Here is an 18,991-nt window from a genome sequence, read left to right on the forward strand (position 1 = left end):
CATAAATAGAACATGGATTTGACAGAGTTAGTTATATAATCTCGCAGAAAGTGATTAAAATTGTATAGTCTGGTACCAATTTCTATTATGTGTAAAAGGAAATACAGTGACTCAATGACCAACAAAGATTTCACATCTGTTTCTACTAGTTTCTGAATACAGATCAAGAAACAGCTCTACACAGTAGAATTTTTAGAGAAAAAGTATTTCGGATATGTTAACAATGTCCATGATATGTTTTTTTCTTTCTTTCTCTGTTAGAAAACTGATCTACAGCTCAAAACATGAAGATTTTAATAGCATTTTAAATGCCATGCATATTATAATTTTATGTTTCTACTGCTCCCCTGAAACCTAGAAGCATTTGTCTAGAATCCTAAGTAAGCTTAATCAGGCACAGCAGGTCAGCTGCTTAATGCATCTGAACCGTATGACATTTTAAGGTGTGATCCTGCAAAGTCATTAATTCTCTTAGGTATATCTGTTTGATGTTGCATGTATTAAAGGGTGCGGTTATGTATTTATTTAAAAACTGTTTTAAGTCTGCTACAAAAAGAGAAATGTTTAGTTCTATCATTCCCTACTTCTTTAACTACTAAACATTCTTCTTCAGGTTTATAACCCCTTAGGGTAGATTTTTGTGGGGTTTATTTGTATCATTGGAAACAACATTCAGCAAGCTATGTCATTTATTGTTATACATCTCAAAACTGGAATGCCAGGTTTTCTTTTTCCAAATGTGTAATTAAATAACTAATACTATATACTGCTCTTAAAAGGATTATTGTTTTGCATATTAAAAGGCGTTGAACAACACATGTCATGTTAAACTAGTCTGCTACTATCTTGTTTAGTTGTCATGAGGCAAGCTAGACCTGTATTAGTTACGTTAGCAACACCCTGGAGCTCACTTGTGTTTGGGGAGGGACCAAGTGAGGATTATAGTGGTAACATTTAATGATATGCTTAACGTGATTTGTCATACTTTTGTAAGTATTTTAGTTTTATTTTTGTGTGTTGCACATGCGTCTGGAGCGTTTCTCCCTGGGCCTCCGCTGAAAACAGGATCTGTGGAACCTAGTCGGACTTTCCCGGTCAACAAATGTTAAATAAATATTACTTACAGTGGTGATAAATGCTGTGTGTTTTCTCTTTAGTGGAATTATTTATTTCTTAGCTGAAATTGTCAAGAAAGTGTTTCTGCTGGCATTTTTGAAACTCTGCTCCCCCCAGTATGATGTCATGTTGGGTAAACACTATAAGAGTGCAGCTGGATATTTTGAAGTGTGGTAGGGTTTTTTCCGGGATTTGTTGTTATTATTTCCTGTGATTCATCTGTGACAGGATAAAAACAATGTAAATACATTTTCATTCACTTTTGTATCTAATCAGCATTGCATGGGCTGTTTTACTACTTTGCATGATACAACTTTTCAGGGAGATACTGCTAAGTTTGTGTAATGGTGAAATAGGTTATATCTGTGTGTTATACTGCTGGTAGCCTCCTGCTTGCTGCAGTTCATTTTTAAAAATGACATGCACAGTGTGTTTTGTTTCTTTGGAAATAGTTGCTCATTTATATATTCTTTTTAGACGTCTATGCCAAGATACAGTGTTTGTGTTGTATATACCTCTCAGTTGTCTGGAATATTGCAGAATGTCCCTGTCTGGGATTTCACAGACACACATATGAGTAATGTTAACACAATACTTCTGCATACTTCAAACATTACTCCCATGTACATATCACAGTCTGTCTTTGTGATGTACTCCCAGCACTATCATAATTCCATCTTCTCCGTCTCTCTTTCTCTCTCTCTCTCTCTCTCTCTCTCTCTCTCACTCTTTCTGTATCTCTTACACCCCAAATAGTTTTGGACATAAGTCATTCTTCTGCATGTAAACCTAGATCGACATACCTGTCCTAAATTTGTTTTTCAGAATAAAAAAAAAATCACATTACATACAGAAGAATTTAAATAAACAAGTGTGTGTGTGTGTGTGTGTGTGTGTGTGTGTGTGTGTGTGTGTGTGTGTGTGTGTGTGTGTGTGTGTGTGTGTGTGCATGTATAAAAGTCTGTGAGGATCACCACAGTGCTCATTCCTAATTTCATATCCGTAGCCAGTTTTCAAACAGATCCATGCCATTTGCTATCTTCCTGTCCTACATACCAAGCAAAACATTTTGGCCATACTCATATTGCCACCACTTGAATATGAACAAAAACAATGGTCACCACTGTGATCTTTGACCACAAAACAAAACGAATGCAGCTATGAGTTTAAAAATATCTATAATTCATTTAGCAATCATCAGCAAATGAAATGATCTCCTAGTAGAACTCATACTATTCCTGATTTCCCAAAAGCCTCCACTAAAGGGAATCATCAGCATCAGAATCAACATCGCTGTCATCTGAACTACCTGCTGAACTCAGGTGAGGGTCATTTTTATAATGATTTAGAACTCCAACATCAGATGTTCAGCCAACAACATGGACATTACTAGCATCATTAGAAAAAAACACCCCAGTCCTCAAAATTGCTTTCACAGACTGAACTGACAGCCTTAGTGGAATCCTTTACATGACAACAAAGGTCAGTAGACATTCCACAGACAATTACATGGAGGTGAATCATTGCACAGTGAAAAATAACAGAAAAAAGGGGAAATTATTGCAAACCATTAAATTTTTATGGATAAGCCACAGGTGGTAGTGTTGCAACAATAAAACAACCATGAGGGTAAGACTAGTGATAAACCACGTTATGAGTAGTTTCAAAATGTTAGATATATAATACAAAGATTGCAAGATCTAACTTGATGTTGTTGCATTACATTGTATGAGAAAAGCTAAGGCTAAAGCCAGGAACTAGCTATGTACTCAGCCAAGAATATTTTTGAGCATCTGTCAAAGGCATTATGATTTAGAGAGGCTATGTTTACACGTCTAAGCTAGTGCCTGTAGCTTGTATTTGGGTATACATTTTCCTAGAGAAAAGATTCCTTGTCTGAAAACACATTTCTATAAATGTAGAGAGAATTCTTGAAAAGAATGCATTCACCATTTGGAGGTATGTGCACATTTTTGTAGGCCGTAGATGACAGGGGACAACAATATTAGTGCAAAATGGAAGTTTCTAGCTACAAGCCTGAACAGGAATGCTTGTTTTCTTTTTCCCTCACCACAGCTGACCATCAGTGCTAGAAGCTCCTCTCCACATTCACTGGGTCTACCAGACCCATCTTAGCCTCCCTTGGTCTCAACCTGACCCCTGTACAGTGCCAGTGAGGAGATTTTGGACACTGTTGCAACATCAAACTGTCATATTGCCCTATTTCCTGCCTCCTCACAGCAGATATGCCAGCTCCATAATCACTACCCCAGAAAAGAGCATTCTCACTTCCATGCATGAGCAACCTCTCAGCTAAGTAGATCACTGCTTATGTAGCATGGAGCACAATAGGCTAGTACACTGTTTATTGTAGTGAGCCTAAACTGCATCCCCTTCCCTGATATTGGTGAGCTGACATCGGCCCCTCACTTCCATCCTCCCCTTGGGCCCTCCACTGCCAATTGTCACTAATCAATTTGAAAACAGTAAGAGCTTTCTCCTTCAGCTCCACATGGCCACTTGAACAGAAAAGTTTATTGTTTCATAAGACTGAGTTTCCACAGTTACCCTAATAACAAGAAAGTATTGTTTGCATAGTCCACAGGCTGCCATTTGTCAGCAAGGTTGGTGTTAAGGGGGGAGGGGGTAAACTGAGCAATTGCACATGGTCCTGACCATCTTGCCCTTCGTTACTGTAAAACTGGGTAATTACTTTGAAACATTAACATTTGCATTTCAGAAATAACAATGTTCATGCAGTGAGCAGACAGTTTAATTTGGTGGTAGCAGAGACATCAGAAGTTATAGATTGTGTCTGTCAGGGTTTTGGGAGCAGGCTGTGTGAGAACAAAGAACAGTTACTTAACCATTGTTGAATGATTATTAATATGGCTTGGGGGTAGTGAATATTTGTATGACATTTTTTACAGTTAAAAGTAATGTACCATCATCAGAAGGGAAACATTCTACTGGGCATTAAGTATGTAAATGGAGATGAAGCTAGTGGTTGTAATTTAGAAAAACAATGAAGACACAATCCATGTTTGACTTTCAAGATGTCACTTTATTATTTTTATTTCATTGCATTTGTAATATAAACATCGTTAGATTCACCTCACAATAAATGTAGTAATTGTGGGATGAAATCCAGTATTTCTTTGTCCACGAAAGTGATGTTTTCCAGCTTGTAAAGTGCAATTACAGAAAAAGAAAAATTTAAAAGGAAAGCATTACTGGGAACTGTGACTTGCCACTCATAAATTTAACCTAAAAGCCCACCTAACTAATTTTTATAATATAATTTATAGATTTTTTATCCAAAATCTTTTACAAGAAAATGTTGAACTATTTAAGACCTATAACCCTGTACTGATGGCTTCTACAAATAGGCCTACATGGCCACTAGAATGTAACAGGCAGGTTGTCAAGTTGCATTTTCTCTGTTTTCGTTATATATGAGTGTACACCTTCTGCTTGGGGTAACAGAATTCAGCCTATATCCAGATTCTTTCTTTATTGTGTTGCTGTTGCATAGAAGTAATACATACATTTTGAATAGGCAAGACAACATTTCTCTTAAAGCATATAGTGTAAGACCTATGCTCTGTGTATTGACAAAGGCAATGTGCTGTTACTTAAATCAGAGCTGAAAGCACTGACATTTCTTGGGGGTGAAATATTCTTCTTTATTTTGTACCTAAGTATCAATGTTGAAGTGAATGAATATTTTTATTATGAACTCATAGCTCTTGTTGTCTGATTTTGTTCCTTTTTGTAGTTAATTCTGTGCAGATCTTGCATGTAGTCCTTTTACCCATGTTGATTTTATCAGGGTCCACCAATTCATCTAGCACCCCAGTGATGCAGCATACCCCTAGGTGTGGGTGCAGCATGAAAGTGAGTGTGTGTTTGTGTATTTTATGATAGATCAGCACTCTACCTAGGATTTCATCTTGCTTGTAAGGGACTGTGTGTGTGTGTGTGTGTGTGTGTGTGTGTGTGTGTGTGTGTGTGTGTGTGTGTGTGTGTGTGTGTGTGTGTGTGTTTGAGAAAGGGAAAGAGAGTAAGAGAGTATCATCAGTTTTCACTGTATAAATATAAATAGTGACACATATTTGAAGGCATACATATAAATCTTCGGGCCAGCAGTTAAAAAAGTAGCAAACAAATAATTCTGTTTTGAAAAGAAGACATAAAATCCACCACTGAATTTCTACAGCCAAAAGCTTCCAGGAGTCTGGCAGCCCCCAGAACCACAGCTATATACTGGGATTTTGACTAAGATTCAGTAGAGGCTCCATCCACAAACACTGCCCTGGGTCTGACCTTATTTAAAACTGTAATATCAAACACACAGTTAACTACTGTGGATACCATGAACGCCACTGCATGAACAACAGTTAATAAATAAAAACAGAATTTATTAAAACTTTGGTTGAGCGCTTTCATCTAAAAAATAGATTTCATCAGAACACTTTGATTAATAAACTAAAGATTTAAATACATACATACAACCAATGACAGGCTGGTGTTTGAACTTAAAATGACTCACATGATGACATAATTTCCTCTTCATAAATATGTGAGTGCCTGTAAAAATACCTATATACATAAGCCACATCCTAGCTTCAATTATAGGTTTTACAGGTATATTATCATTTATACCAGGCAGGGTAGCAGCATTCAGTAATATTTGCCATCTCACTTCTTTTTCACTTAATAATGCTTTTGTATCCCCCCCCCATTATGTGGGTACAAGACTTCCAACAATGCAAACTTAAACATATCACACTCGGATTTGTCCCTAATGTGCCTATATAAAGCATTGTTGACATCCTCTTTTCTGATGGCATACAAGTGGTCATATATCCTGTCTTTAAGGTGCCTCCCAGTTTTACCCACATAAAAACCGGGGCATCTGGTACACTGAGCAAAGTATACGACGTTCATAGTCTGACAATTCCCTTTCTTGAATTTTATTAATGTTTGGCTCTTATTACCTACACTCAAGGTGGGCTCTTCTAGTATGGAAAAACACAGTTTACATCTACCACACTTGGTAGTACCACTCCTGCATGTCTGTATATGGAATTTCATATCTGGACACCTATATTACCCTAACTTGCAAGGGATTTAAGTCTAGAATTTTTAGGAAGGATACATTTAGCTACTCCTATTTGGAGTAGAGCAGTTGTCACCTTCACAAACAGAAGAAAAATATTGTCAAGAGTCAATGTATAAGAGCAGCCCGTATGATATCAGACTATTCATAAATGTGATAGGAGTTACAATATATAGGAACATTGTTCAAGGAAAGAGGATACCCCACTCCAGTGGTGGAAGATGCTGTTACATATGTCAGCAGTGAGTGGGGAAGAAAATATAAGCCACTATTAGGTGTGGAATTGAGTAAAGGTAACTATAAAGGGAACACAATAGACACAAAGGAGTTGAGTAAAGCATGTATTTTGCCTTATAACATGAATATGAGAGATGTAAAGAATATTATCATGAACAATTGGAGTATTCTGAAATGTGATCAGGAAATATATGGATTATTGGGGGATAGACCCAGGTTTGTGCATAAAATAGGATGTAATATGAAAAGGAAACTTCACAAAGGTAATCAGCATATACAGCCGTGCAGGAGTGGTACTACCAAGTGTGGTAGATGTAAACAGTGTTTTGCCATACTAGAAGAACCCACCTTGAGTGTAGGTAATAAGAGCCAAACAGTAATAAAATTCAAGAAAGGGAATTGTCAGACTATGAACGTCATATACTTTGCTCAGTGTACCAGATGCCCCGGTTTCTATTTGGGTAAAACCGGGAGGCACCTTAAAGATAGGATATATGAGCACTTGTATGCCATCAGAAAAGAGGATGTCAGTGATGCTTTATATAGGCACATTAGGGACAATTCCGAGTGTGATATGTTTAAGTTTGCATTGTTGGAAGTCTTGTACCCACATAATAGGGGGCAAATACAAAAGCATTATTAAGTGAAAAAGAAGTGAGATGGCAGATATTACTGAATGCTACTACCCTGCCTGGTATAAATGGTAATATACCTGTAAAACCTGTAATTGAAGCTAGAATGTGACTTATGTATATAGGTATTTTTACAGGCACTCACATATTTATGAAGAGGAAATGATGTCATCATGTGAGTCATTTTAAGTTCAAACACCAGCCTGTCATTGGTTGTATGTATGTATTTAAATCTTTAGTTCATTAAAGTGTTCTGATGAAGTCTATTTTTTAGATGAAAGCGCTCAACCAAAGTTTTAATAAATTCTGTTTTTATTTATTAACTGTTGTTCATGCAGTGACGTTCGTGGTATCCACAGTAGTTAACCGTGTGTTTGATATTATAGTTGGACCTACGTGGCTTTGTTTGTAATTACTTATTTAAAACTAGCCTTGCCTGCCAAATATTTTTCTTGACATTGGGAAATTCAAACTGTCTATCTGGAATCAGGTTTGATAAGAGGTTTTCAGTCATTTTGACCCACCACTATTTCTGAAGTACAGTTGCATTTGTAATATACCATTTTCCCTGATTTTCTAAATTGCTGTCTAATTCTGTTATAAAAATAGATTGGGATTGTTTTAGAAAGTATCATGGGTAGTGAGAAATGTAACCATCGGCATATTTGTTTTTATTTTTTTTTATCTGCAGTCATTGGCTGGGAAAATCCCACTGACAAGAAACCAAATATATGGGATGCTTGGGAAGAAAAGTTCCAAAGTACAATACATAGTCATACATGATTGTGTAATATGCAAAATCACAAAAGAGTAGCAAAGACAGTTGATTTTATAGCAATGTAAAATAACTAGCACTGGGCTGAAAAATTACAAAAGGAAAATGTATGCACATCAATATATACTCAAACAACATTGTTAATTTCAGAAATATGGACAGGAAACATACATTTTAGTCATTCATAATGTGAATGTTTTTAGTTCAGTAGGATATAAGAGAAAACTAGAAGTCAGACAAAAGCCCTGGTTAGTTAAATCATAATTATATATCTCATAGAATGCACTGCACTCTATTATGCTCTCAGAGTTCACGAGTTTCAAAATATATGTATAGGAGCTGAAAGTCAAGACACAACAAATAATATTTCCTAGGTAGTGATTTGTGCACAGCATTGCTGGGAATAAGTAACACAGTAAGAAAACATAACTGGTTTAAAATAACATTAGAGAAAGAGATTTACAAAAGATTACAAGACAGATAGGGAAAGTAAAAGTGATTTAGTTTTGGATGTAATAGATGATGAAACAGGCAAATTATAAGCAAGTTGTACAATAACCAGAGAGGAGACACCAAAATTAAAACTTGAAAACATAGAGTATCATGCAGCTCAATCATTTTAGAATTTACTTTCCATCCAGTGATCCTTTATATTTCTTTAAACAGAATTATATATTTTTGCACACAAAGATTGCTAGAGAAACCATGTTTGCTTCTGGTCCTGGCAATGTGGGGAAGATGGTTGTTTGCATAGCTTAATGGTGTGTTATGTGTTTTTCATTTAGTGAGTGCATTTAAAAATGTCAGTTGTCCAGGTCCACTTCAATAAACACATCAGCCGAATGACATTTGACAACCTTTATTAAACTTCAATAAACATGATTGTTAACCAATATTTATTAATTTCCACCAAGCTTGACATATGTGAAAATAACATCCATGTAACATAAGCATAGTACAGGACAACATAACTGACCCTGCTCTTCCTGATCAGTAAGCAGCGTCCATACCTCCGCTCACTTACTATGGAACACCATGCCACCACTCACTTCATTTACCATTTATTGAATTACCACCAACCTAATAAGCACCTCAGCTTGCTTATTTAATTATCAAGCAGCACAACCGCTCACTTGAACATCTAACACCAGAGGGGGAACAGAAGAGGGCAAGCCTGCCCCTCTTCTCCACCCACCAGCCTGACCAGACTGTTCCACCTCTCTCCACCAGAAATTCATTACCTCATCACCATTAAGGCATAAGGCCAAATGTTAGAAAAATCTATACATGCTGCTTAGAAAAATATATTTACATACATGCTGCTTAGAAAAATATATTTACAATGTGTGCTGCTTAGGAAGATGTGTATTTAAACATTCAAACACATATAAGTTGTGTGATCAAATATATAGAGAAATGTGTGCCTTAGTTAGGAATAAATGTACTTAAATCCATAATAGAGAACAAAGTTTATGTAATGCATTTAATTCTGTAATAGTAGAAATAAACTTGCATATTATTGCTTGAAGCACAAGCTGCAGTGTAATCAGAAATTTGACCTTGGCAGCTTGCACACAGCCTGGCTCATGTCTTTCAAGTAAAGATTATTTTGCAAAGTTAGAAAATAATAAATCTGTTCGCATGTGTGTCCTCTTTCCTGCCTCCACCAGGAGAGTAGCCTTGTGCACACTATCTCTGATAGTGCGCAGCTGGGAACGAGGAAGACAAAGAAAGGCATTAAGGAAGACATACATCTATTGTATTTGAACTAATCAGAGAACCTTGAATTGGCTACATCCTCAGGAGGTCATCGTGACTGACCAGGTGTTTGCAAGGCTGTAATATTCTCATGGGAAAAAGACTTTTTGAAAAACACAAATTCAGCACTTTTTACTAAGTTACTATGATGTAAAGACCCTGTCACTGACCACGTCAGTGAGGTGGGCAAAAGCTGATTGTAAATGCTATAAAATGGCAAACACTGTACGAATAAACTAGTCAAAATTCTATACAACTTTGTGTATGGTTTTTTGCCTCCTAATGTACATTAGAGAATAAGATATCTGAGTTTTCCTGCATTATTGTTTGTTATTGATTGACATTGTTTTTGAATAACTCAATGATTTTTACAGTCCGATTCTAACAAATTTATTTAACATTTTGGTCCTTCGAGCCGGATTTCCCTTGGTAAGCTGCAGGTCACAGAGTGCATAAGTGCTAATAAATCTGCGCAGGAGAAGCTGCCGAAAAGAATGGTTCTTCTTAAAGTGAAAAGACCTCCGACTGAATTGTTGTGTGTAAAGAGGCTGTCCACTTTCTGATCTGTGGCTGAAAAGCGGAAGACTGGGCCCCAAGGAGAAACAATAAGAGCAGGAGGCTCAGGTAAGAAGAATTTCCCTCTTTGTCTTTGTTTTAGATCAGGGACCAGGTTACACTGTGCTATTGCTAAGGTTTGTGATAGCAGGGAGAGAGAGAGTCGAAGTATTGTATCTTGAGTCATAGATCAGGGAATAACAAAGCAAAGTAAACAGTCATTCTAGACACTACTGTGGATATGGGGAAATAAGATACCACGTGGTACAAGAGAAGGGTTACGTAACAGTCTTTTTAAGACATGGAAAATCAGTGCACTAAGAGATCACGAGATCCGCCCCTAACGTGAAGCATATGCAATTACAGTAAGCAGATAATGTGAGATATTTTGCAAAATGTGTTAACAACTATAAATTGATAGTAAACTAGATAAACTTTCACTAGTTAAACTCCTTAAACAAGCCTTAATCTGATGCAGGGCGTCAGGCAAAAGAAAAACAGCACCAACTAGGCATACCTCAAGCACATAGGTGGATTGAGGAAGCAAATTGTAAAAAGAAAAAAAACAGAAGCTTAAAAATTCTGAAACATTTTTAGACAACAGAGTGAAAGGTCTAACAGACAGAATCTCTGAAAAATGAAAACTTAGAGCAGACTGGACTTGCATTAATTAATGCATACAACAGGGAAATGAGACAGTAGATGGATATTATGCTAGATTATTAAAATGCTTAAAACAGCAATTAAAAAACATATATACATTTTTAAAAGGTTGCATTGCCTCTGTTAGTAGTTTTATTACAAGGCATATGATAAATCACTGAACAAGCAGGCTGCAAGCCTTACTTGAGTATGCTAGACGTACTGAAAGACACTTTAATAGTAAAAAGAAAAAAAAGGGCACAAGTCTTCACTGCTGAAGACGGAGCTGAAGTATTTGTATTACAGTCAGGTAAAAAGGGCATCTAGCTAGGGACTATAAACAAAATAAGAAAGCAATGACAAAAGATAAAGGAGATGTGGACTGACTATATGATAGTGATAATAACCAAAAATCATCAGGAAAGGTTAATAAACAAAAAGAAAATGTGAATATAGTAGAGGGAATAGAGGAAGTACAAACAGATGTAGAGAATAAAAATGAAAATAAAATTTTAGATTTAGCATTGTTGAGCCTGGAGCTCTACCTAGCAAATACAAAACCAGAAGTAACACTTCTGGTGGAGGGAAGAAAGGTCAAATTCCTGTGTGACTCAGGAGCGTCACGGACTTTGATATACCCTCCAAGTTACCAAAACATTCTAAATCACCTGATTATATATTAGTAAAAGCAGCAAATGGACAGCTATACAGGGAACCACTTTCCCATAATATAGCAATAACTGACCCTGTTTCAGGTATGACTCAGAAAAGTAAAATTGTAGTTTCTGCAAAAATATCCAGTAAACTTACTGGGAAAAGACCTTGTGCAGATATTTGGCATAGCAGTAGTTCCTACCATGCAGGGTATGGAAGCACAAAGACAAATGAATGCTCTTGTGGTGTGATCAGAGGGTGAAGCCTATTATTGGTACAGCCAGGACCTAGTTATGATTGGTCCAGGGCAGTAACCAAAGAACTGATAAACGTAGCCATCAGTAAGGTACCCTCCCTTGACACTGATCAGCAGCACTTGTTACATTGTACTCCATACTACTGTAGCACACCAGGACCTGATAAGAAATATAAGTAAAAATCCTGCTGACAAATTAATATTACAAACTTTATGCTGGGATACTGAGGGAAACAGTGTAGTAAGCTGTTCATTACCTCAGGAGTTCATGAGATTGTATAAGCCCAATAGACTGCCACATGTCAGCTTGACAAAAGAACAAAAGTGTTAAATGGGCAGACTTAGAAAAAAAGGTAACAAAATGGGAAAACAGACTGATTTAAAAATGTCAGGACAAGGGATATAAAAACAAAACTGAATTGGTTGACACAGACACATACAGCTGTACACTTGCAATCTAGTAAGGACAGCTGATTAGCATTTTTATTAAAAGAAAAAGAAAAGGTCTTGTGTAAAATTCCAACAACTCTGTGGTCAACAGGCAAGTTAAATGTAGGGCTTATTCAAGCAGCAGGACCAGTTACAATTACCCCAAAGTCAGCTTTTAGACCACAGAAAAAAACAATACATTTTGGGAAAGAATGCAAAAGTAAAAATTAAGCCTATAATAAGCAGCATTACTCAAAAAAGGAGTACTGGTAGAATCTCCTGATTCACCATGTGATACACCCCTATTTCCTGTTAAAGAAAGCGAACGGGGAATGGCAGATGGTACAAGATTTATAAGCTGTAAATAATGCAGTAATACCTAAAGCACCCACGGTGCCAGACCCACATACCTTGTTAAATGATTTAAAGCCACAACAAAAGTATTTTACTGTGGTAGATATAAGCAATGCTTTCTTTTCAATACCTATACATCCTGATAGTCAATATTGGTTTGCATTTACATTTCAGGGTAAAAGGTATACATATACTCGACTACCACAGGGATATTGTGAGAGCCCAATAATATTTGCACAAAAAATGGCTAGCAATCTGGCAGGGTCTACCCCACCAGAAAGTAGTTAAATTTTACTTTATGTAAATGACATCTTGCTAACAGCACCCAGCAGCAGTGCAGGGTGAATACAGTAGCATTGTTAAAATTTTTTAGTAATACAAGGACACAAAGTAAACAAAAGTAAGTTACAAACTTTGGGAAAAAAACACAGGTTAGATACCTGGGATATGTGATATTCAATAAAGATAAAATACTAGATAAGGGGAAAGAAAAAAGGGAAAAAAAAAAACAGCAATTTTGCAAGCACCCAAACCAACAACTAAAAAAGAAATGATGTCTTTTCTTAGGTACAACTAATTTTTGTTGGAACTGGGTACCAAATTATTTTACAATGGAAAACAAAAGCAGAAATGGCTTTCTGCAGGTTAAAGCAGTTAATAGCTTCTTCATTAGTTTTAAGACTTCCAAGTTATCACAAACGTTTTTTTTAGACCATAGATTGTAAGCAATGGTACATGACATCAGTATTAAAGCAACAACATGGGGATAAGCAATGCCCCATAGCTTACTATTCATTACAGTTAGACCCAGTGGTGCAATCTTTGCCTCACTGTGTACAAGCAGTAGTTGCAGCAGCAATGGCAGTACAGGCTTCAGCCTCAATGGTGTTATTCCACCCTCTCACATTGAGAATGCCTCATGCAGTTGCAATAATTCTGCCACAAGAAAAAGTTGCATACCTTTCTCCTGCTAGACATCTTTCATGTATGACCATACTGCTGAGTCAACCTCATATAAACAGTTAGCTTTACCTAGACAAGATCTTACAGATATGCCCTTGGATAATGCTGAGGTGACATATTACGTGAATGGCTCATGCAGAAGGGGTCCTACAGGGAAAAATCTGGTGGGGTATGCAGTAGTTACAGACACTAAAAATTTAGAAGCACAAACTTTGCCACACAACTTGTATGCTCAAGCAGCAGAACTGGTAATCTTGACAGAAGCATGTATTTTAGTAAAAGGCAAAAAAAGTAAACATATATACTGATAATCAGTATGCTTTTTCTACAGTGCATGTGTTTGCACAATAATAAAGAAAATAGAGGGATGATTACATCCAGTGAAAGACCTATTAATCATGCGCAATTTATTTTGGAGCTATTAGAATCTATTCAGTTGCCTACCAAAGTAGCTATTTGTAAATGTGTAGCTCATACAAAACAACAGGATAAGATTTCAAAAGGTAATGCACGAGCTGATGCAGCTGCAAAGCAAGCAGCCTCAGACTCAGGAACTTTATTTTTTTTAATGAAAAATTACAGCCCTTTGAGATTTTAGATTTAAACATGTTAAAAACAATGCAAATGCTTACTACAACAGCAAAAAAAACAAAACTGGGTAAAACAAGGTGCAATTTTTAAAAATGGACTGTACATTTCCAAAGGAAAAAAACAATATTACCGTCTAATTTATTTAGAAATGCAGCTTTGTTGAGCCATGGGCAGAGCCATGTCTCAACAGGGGGGATGGTACAGTTAGTAAATAAAATATTCCAAACATATGGATACATAAATTATACAATAAAATTTTGTGCAGCTTGTCATACTTGTAACAAGCACCATGCACAAGGAGCATTTAAAACAAGCAAGGAGTTTCCCTACACCACCATATCCATTCCATACTATTTGTATGGACTTCATAGAGTTGAATAAATGTGAAGGAAAAAATACTGTTTAGTGATCATAGATATGTTTTCAAAATGGGTAGAAGCTTTTCCTTAAGGAATCACTGTGCTTACCACCCACAGTCAGCAGGACTGGTGGAGAGGTACAATGGGATTTTAAAAAAACAAGTTAAGAAAGTTGATGAGTAAGACTCAGAAGAATTGGATTTGCTGTTTACCTCTAGAATTGCTGAGCATGAAAACAGTAACAAATGTGAAGGGTTTAATCCCCTTTAAAGTAGTATTTGGAAGGGCATATTATGTGCCTCAGTAAAAGCTCTCATGCCTGCAGGGCAGAAGGCTGACAGTTCACTAGCTAATTAAATAAAGAAACTGTTATGAATAAATCTGTTTTGCAGTTTAACTCTTTTCAGACAAAAGAACTTTCAGCTGAATAAAAACTTTGTGACTGATACACAAGGGCAAAATGGCCAAGAGTAAAGAAGACAAAAAAGCAGACCAACCCAAGAACTATTGCATAATTATTTTAACTATGTATTTGTTAACTATAAGTGTGACAATTTTTCTCTTATTGTGGTTTTTCCCTGCACTCAACCACACAAGTGAAAGTGAGAAGACGTGATGAACTGTTTATAGACTGGCATCCAAATTTTAACACGTACCTGGCCATGAAGCAAGTGTATACAGAAACTATGCACATTTCAAATTGCTGAGTTTGTACAGCTATACCAACAAAATATAATAGACTTTAACGTCCTCTGTCCCTCTGGGGATAAAATAAGACTTTGGAAAGTTTTTTATACAGAAACTGTGAGATCACAGGACAAAATTGCTTTATTTTTACCTGTTCACACAAAAGGGGTTGTATGTCTCTACAAGAGTAATACCCTCCAGGTGGGCTGGAGTAATGGTAATATAACAATGTCTTATAAATGTTACATTAAAGTCAAAAGTGGGGGTACTGTTTGTAATACTAACCATGATTCATATCTGAGTTCAATGAAAACTACATTAAATGCAGTATGTGACAATCCAGTCTTAACTAAGCAATTGTCTATTAAGAACAGAAAAATGTTTCATGCAGGGATAACACGTATCAGTACCAAAGTAATGATTTTATTTGTGGGAAAAAGGCATATAAATGGTTACCTGAGAATTGGTCCGGCAGATGTGTTTTGGGTTATCTGGTTTTAGCAATAAGACATACTGCAGAATTACCTTTGGGTAAAATCTGAAACGTAAGGAAAACAGCTCGAGAATCTGAAGGTCCAGTGAGAAAAACCTGTGAATCCAGTTGGTAAAATCGAAGCTGGTTGAAAAGGCCATAATTCAGTGAAAGACAAAAGTAAATTGACTCATATGAACTTGGGCAACAGTGTTATATCCAAGGCAGGAATACCACCAGCCTATGGAGCAGTCAAATCGATCTGGGAGCTGAGAAAGCTGTCAAAAAGTCATGAGCAATGCAACTTTTTCCACCCTAGAATTGGTGACTAATGAACTGAATGCAATAAAAACTGTTGTGCTACAAAATCGAATGGCTCTTTACTTCACCCTAGCGGCAAGAGGTGGTACACGAAGAAGAATGCTGTGCGTACATTCCAGACAACCAACATGAAATCAATGACCACCTAGAGGTAATTCAGCAAGTATCAGCAATGACTAAACCAGGCCCAAACCCACTGACGGACTTTTTCCAGAATCTGTTTGGGGGGGGTGGGGTTCCATCCTATTAAACATTTAATTGCTATTTGTGTGGGTATACTCCTAATAGGAACATGTGTTTACTGTGAAATTCCCTGCATGAAAAGATTAATCAAAAATTTGTTGATATATCTGCTACTAAAACTTTTTACCAAAGTGTTGAAATTAAAAGATTAATTTCAAATGATGCTTTTTCTGAAATATAAAACCAATGACTTACTTAGCTGAAAGCCCTTGAAAGGGAAAGGCTGAGGAATGAAATAATATTGTTTATGTTTTAAACAGAATAAAATGCATTAACAGGAGGGAGAATGTTAGAAAAATCTATACATGCTGCTTAGAAAATATATTTACATACATGCTGCTTAGAAAAATATATTTACAATGTGTGCTGCTTAGGAAGATGTGTATTTAAACATTCAAACACATATAAGTTGTGTGATCAAATATATAGAGAAATGTGTGCCTTAGTTAGGAATAAATGTACTTAAATCCATAATAGAGAACAAAGTTTATGTAATGCATTTAATTCTGTAATAGTAGAAATAAACTTGCATATTATTGCTTGAAGCACAAGCTGCAGTGTAATCAGAAATTTGACCTTGGCAGCTTGCACACAGCCTGGCTCATGTCTTTCAAGTAAAGATTATTTTGCAAAGTTAGAAAATAATAAATCTGTTCGCATGTGTGTCCTCTTTCCTGCCTCCACCAGGAGAGTAGCCTTGTGCACACTATCTCTGATAGTGCGCAGCTGGGAACGAGGAAGACAAAGAAAGGCATTAAGGAAGACATACATCTATTGTATTCGAACTAATCAGAGAACCTTGAATTGGCTACATCCTCAGGAGGTCATCGTGACTGACCAGGTGTTTGCAAGGCTGTAATATTCTCATGGGAAAAAGACTTTTTGAAAAACACAAATTCAGCACTTTTTACTAAGTTACTATGATGTAAAGACCCTGTCACTGACCACGTCAGTGAGGTGGGCAAAAGCTGATTGTAAATGCTATAAAATGGCAAACACTGTACGAATAAACTAGTCAAAATTCTATACAACTTTGTGTATGGTTTTTTGCCTCCTAATGTACATTAGAGAATAAGATATCTGAGTTTTCCTGCATTATTGTTTGTTATTGATTGACATTGTTTTTGAATAACTCAATGATTTTTACAGTCCGATTCTAACAAATTTATTTAACACCAAACATCATTCGATTCACCCCTTCCCCTCTAACCCCAACCGGATCTCTGTCAACACCTCCTAACGATATCACATAACTAACAAACAGCCAATTACCTAAAAAGCTGAACAAACCACTGACCCCTCACTTATGCTAAAGTAGCAAACCAACCTCCTAACCTAGCAAACCAAACCTCATAACCTAGCATGACTACTGCAACTGATCTAAATAACTCCTACCTCGCAACCAATGAAAACCTCACGATGATTATCAGGACATTCCCAGCCACTGGACCAGGAATACTAAACCCACTGCCACTGAAGCCATGTAGAGGCAATTGCATGCCACCATGCCACATTGCAACCCCATGTCACTGCCCCAATGAAAATAGCCAAATGAAATCTCCTTAAAGTCTTCCTACAACCTAACCCCCATTAACAGCATAACCCAAACATCATTCAGAATACCACTGTAACCCAGCCATCGCCTCCCAACTCCCCATCACATAAACAGCAAAATTATTCAGTTACCTAAACAGCTAAAAGCAAACCACTGATTCCACTCCAAAGCTAAAACAACAACCATAACTCATAACCTAGCACCCAACCTCAATTACCCAAAACCATACTACAAACATTCCTAATGACTCTCAGTAATTACCGTCCACTAAACAACCAGACACTTAGCCCACTGCCCCTTGAAACCATGACAAGGCACTGCATACCCTCAAGTCAGATTGCACCCCCATTAACTGCCCAATGAATACAATAACCATATGAAATCTCTTTTAAAATTCCACTTAATAAAATGTAGCAATCACACCAATGACCCATTATACCATCACACCAATGACCCATTATAAACAGTAACACACTCAAACCTATATCATGGTTTGTAGCAATACGGCCCCAAATGCACCAGGCAAAATTAACCAAACAATATACCACCAAACTTGAGAATGGCCCATGCCACCACGTCAAACAAGGTCTGCATTATTCCATCACCATCCAGCACGTAGTTAATCAACCTAACCCAGTCTCTCCTGAAACTGCAGTACTCACTAGGCTAATGATTAAGGTGCTAACTGCTTGCACAACCTAACACCTGCCTAATCTTAAACCACCCCAAAATACACTACCACCTAATGCCAATCCACAACATTCAAAACTAACCTTAACCTCCATACTACCTATGCCACTAGTAAAGTACAACATGGCCAACTGCTGGAAAATACCAAAAGTATGCTTTGTTTAAACCCTCTATCTCCCACATAAACAAAACACCCAGCTCCCAAAATATCCCAAATACACTCTCATGCCTACAATGCTCCTAAAACCCTACCTCCAAAATTCACACACGCATAAATGAAATGGTTCTTGTGGTACTCCCTTCTAAACCCTAACCTAGTATATAACATTACCAAGACCTACCATGCCCTATGACCAATTTCATGCTTTCTATCACCAGAGTACATCATAGGCCCTCTACCAACACAGTAAGCTGGAAGGGTAACTGTAAATGCACCACAAGAGTCCCACCCAATTCTGACATGCCTAAATGCATATAAAGAGGTGCCCCAAAATCCTGCAGCAAGCCTTTTAACCCTAATGCAACATGATACACCTTCTGCAAACAGACAGCATAACCAGTCCATTGCCATCTTCCACCT

This window comes from Protopterus annectens, chromosome 8.part1 (assembly GCF_019279795.1).
Source record: "Protopterus annectens isolate FY-2018-M chromosome 8.part1, PAN1.0, whole genome shotgun sequence".
Taxonomy (NCBI): Eukaryota; Metazoa; Chordata; order Ceratodontiformes; family Protopteridae; genus Protopterus; species Protopterus annectens.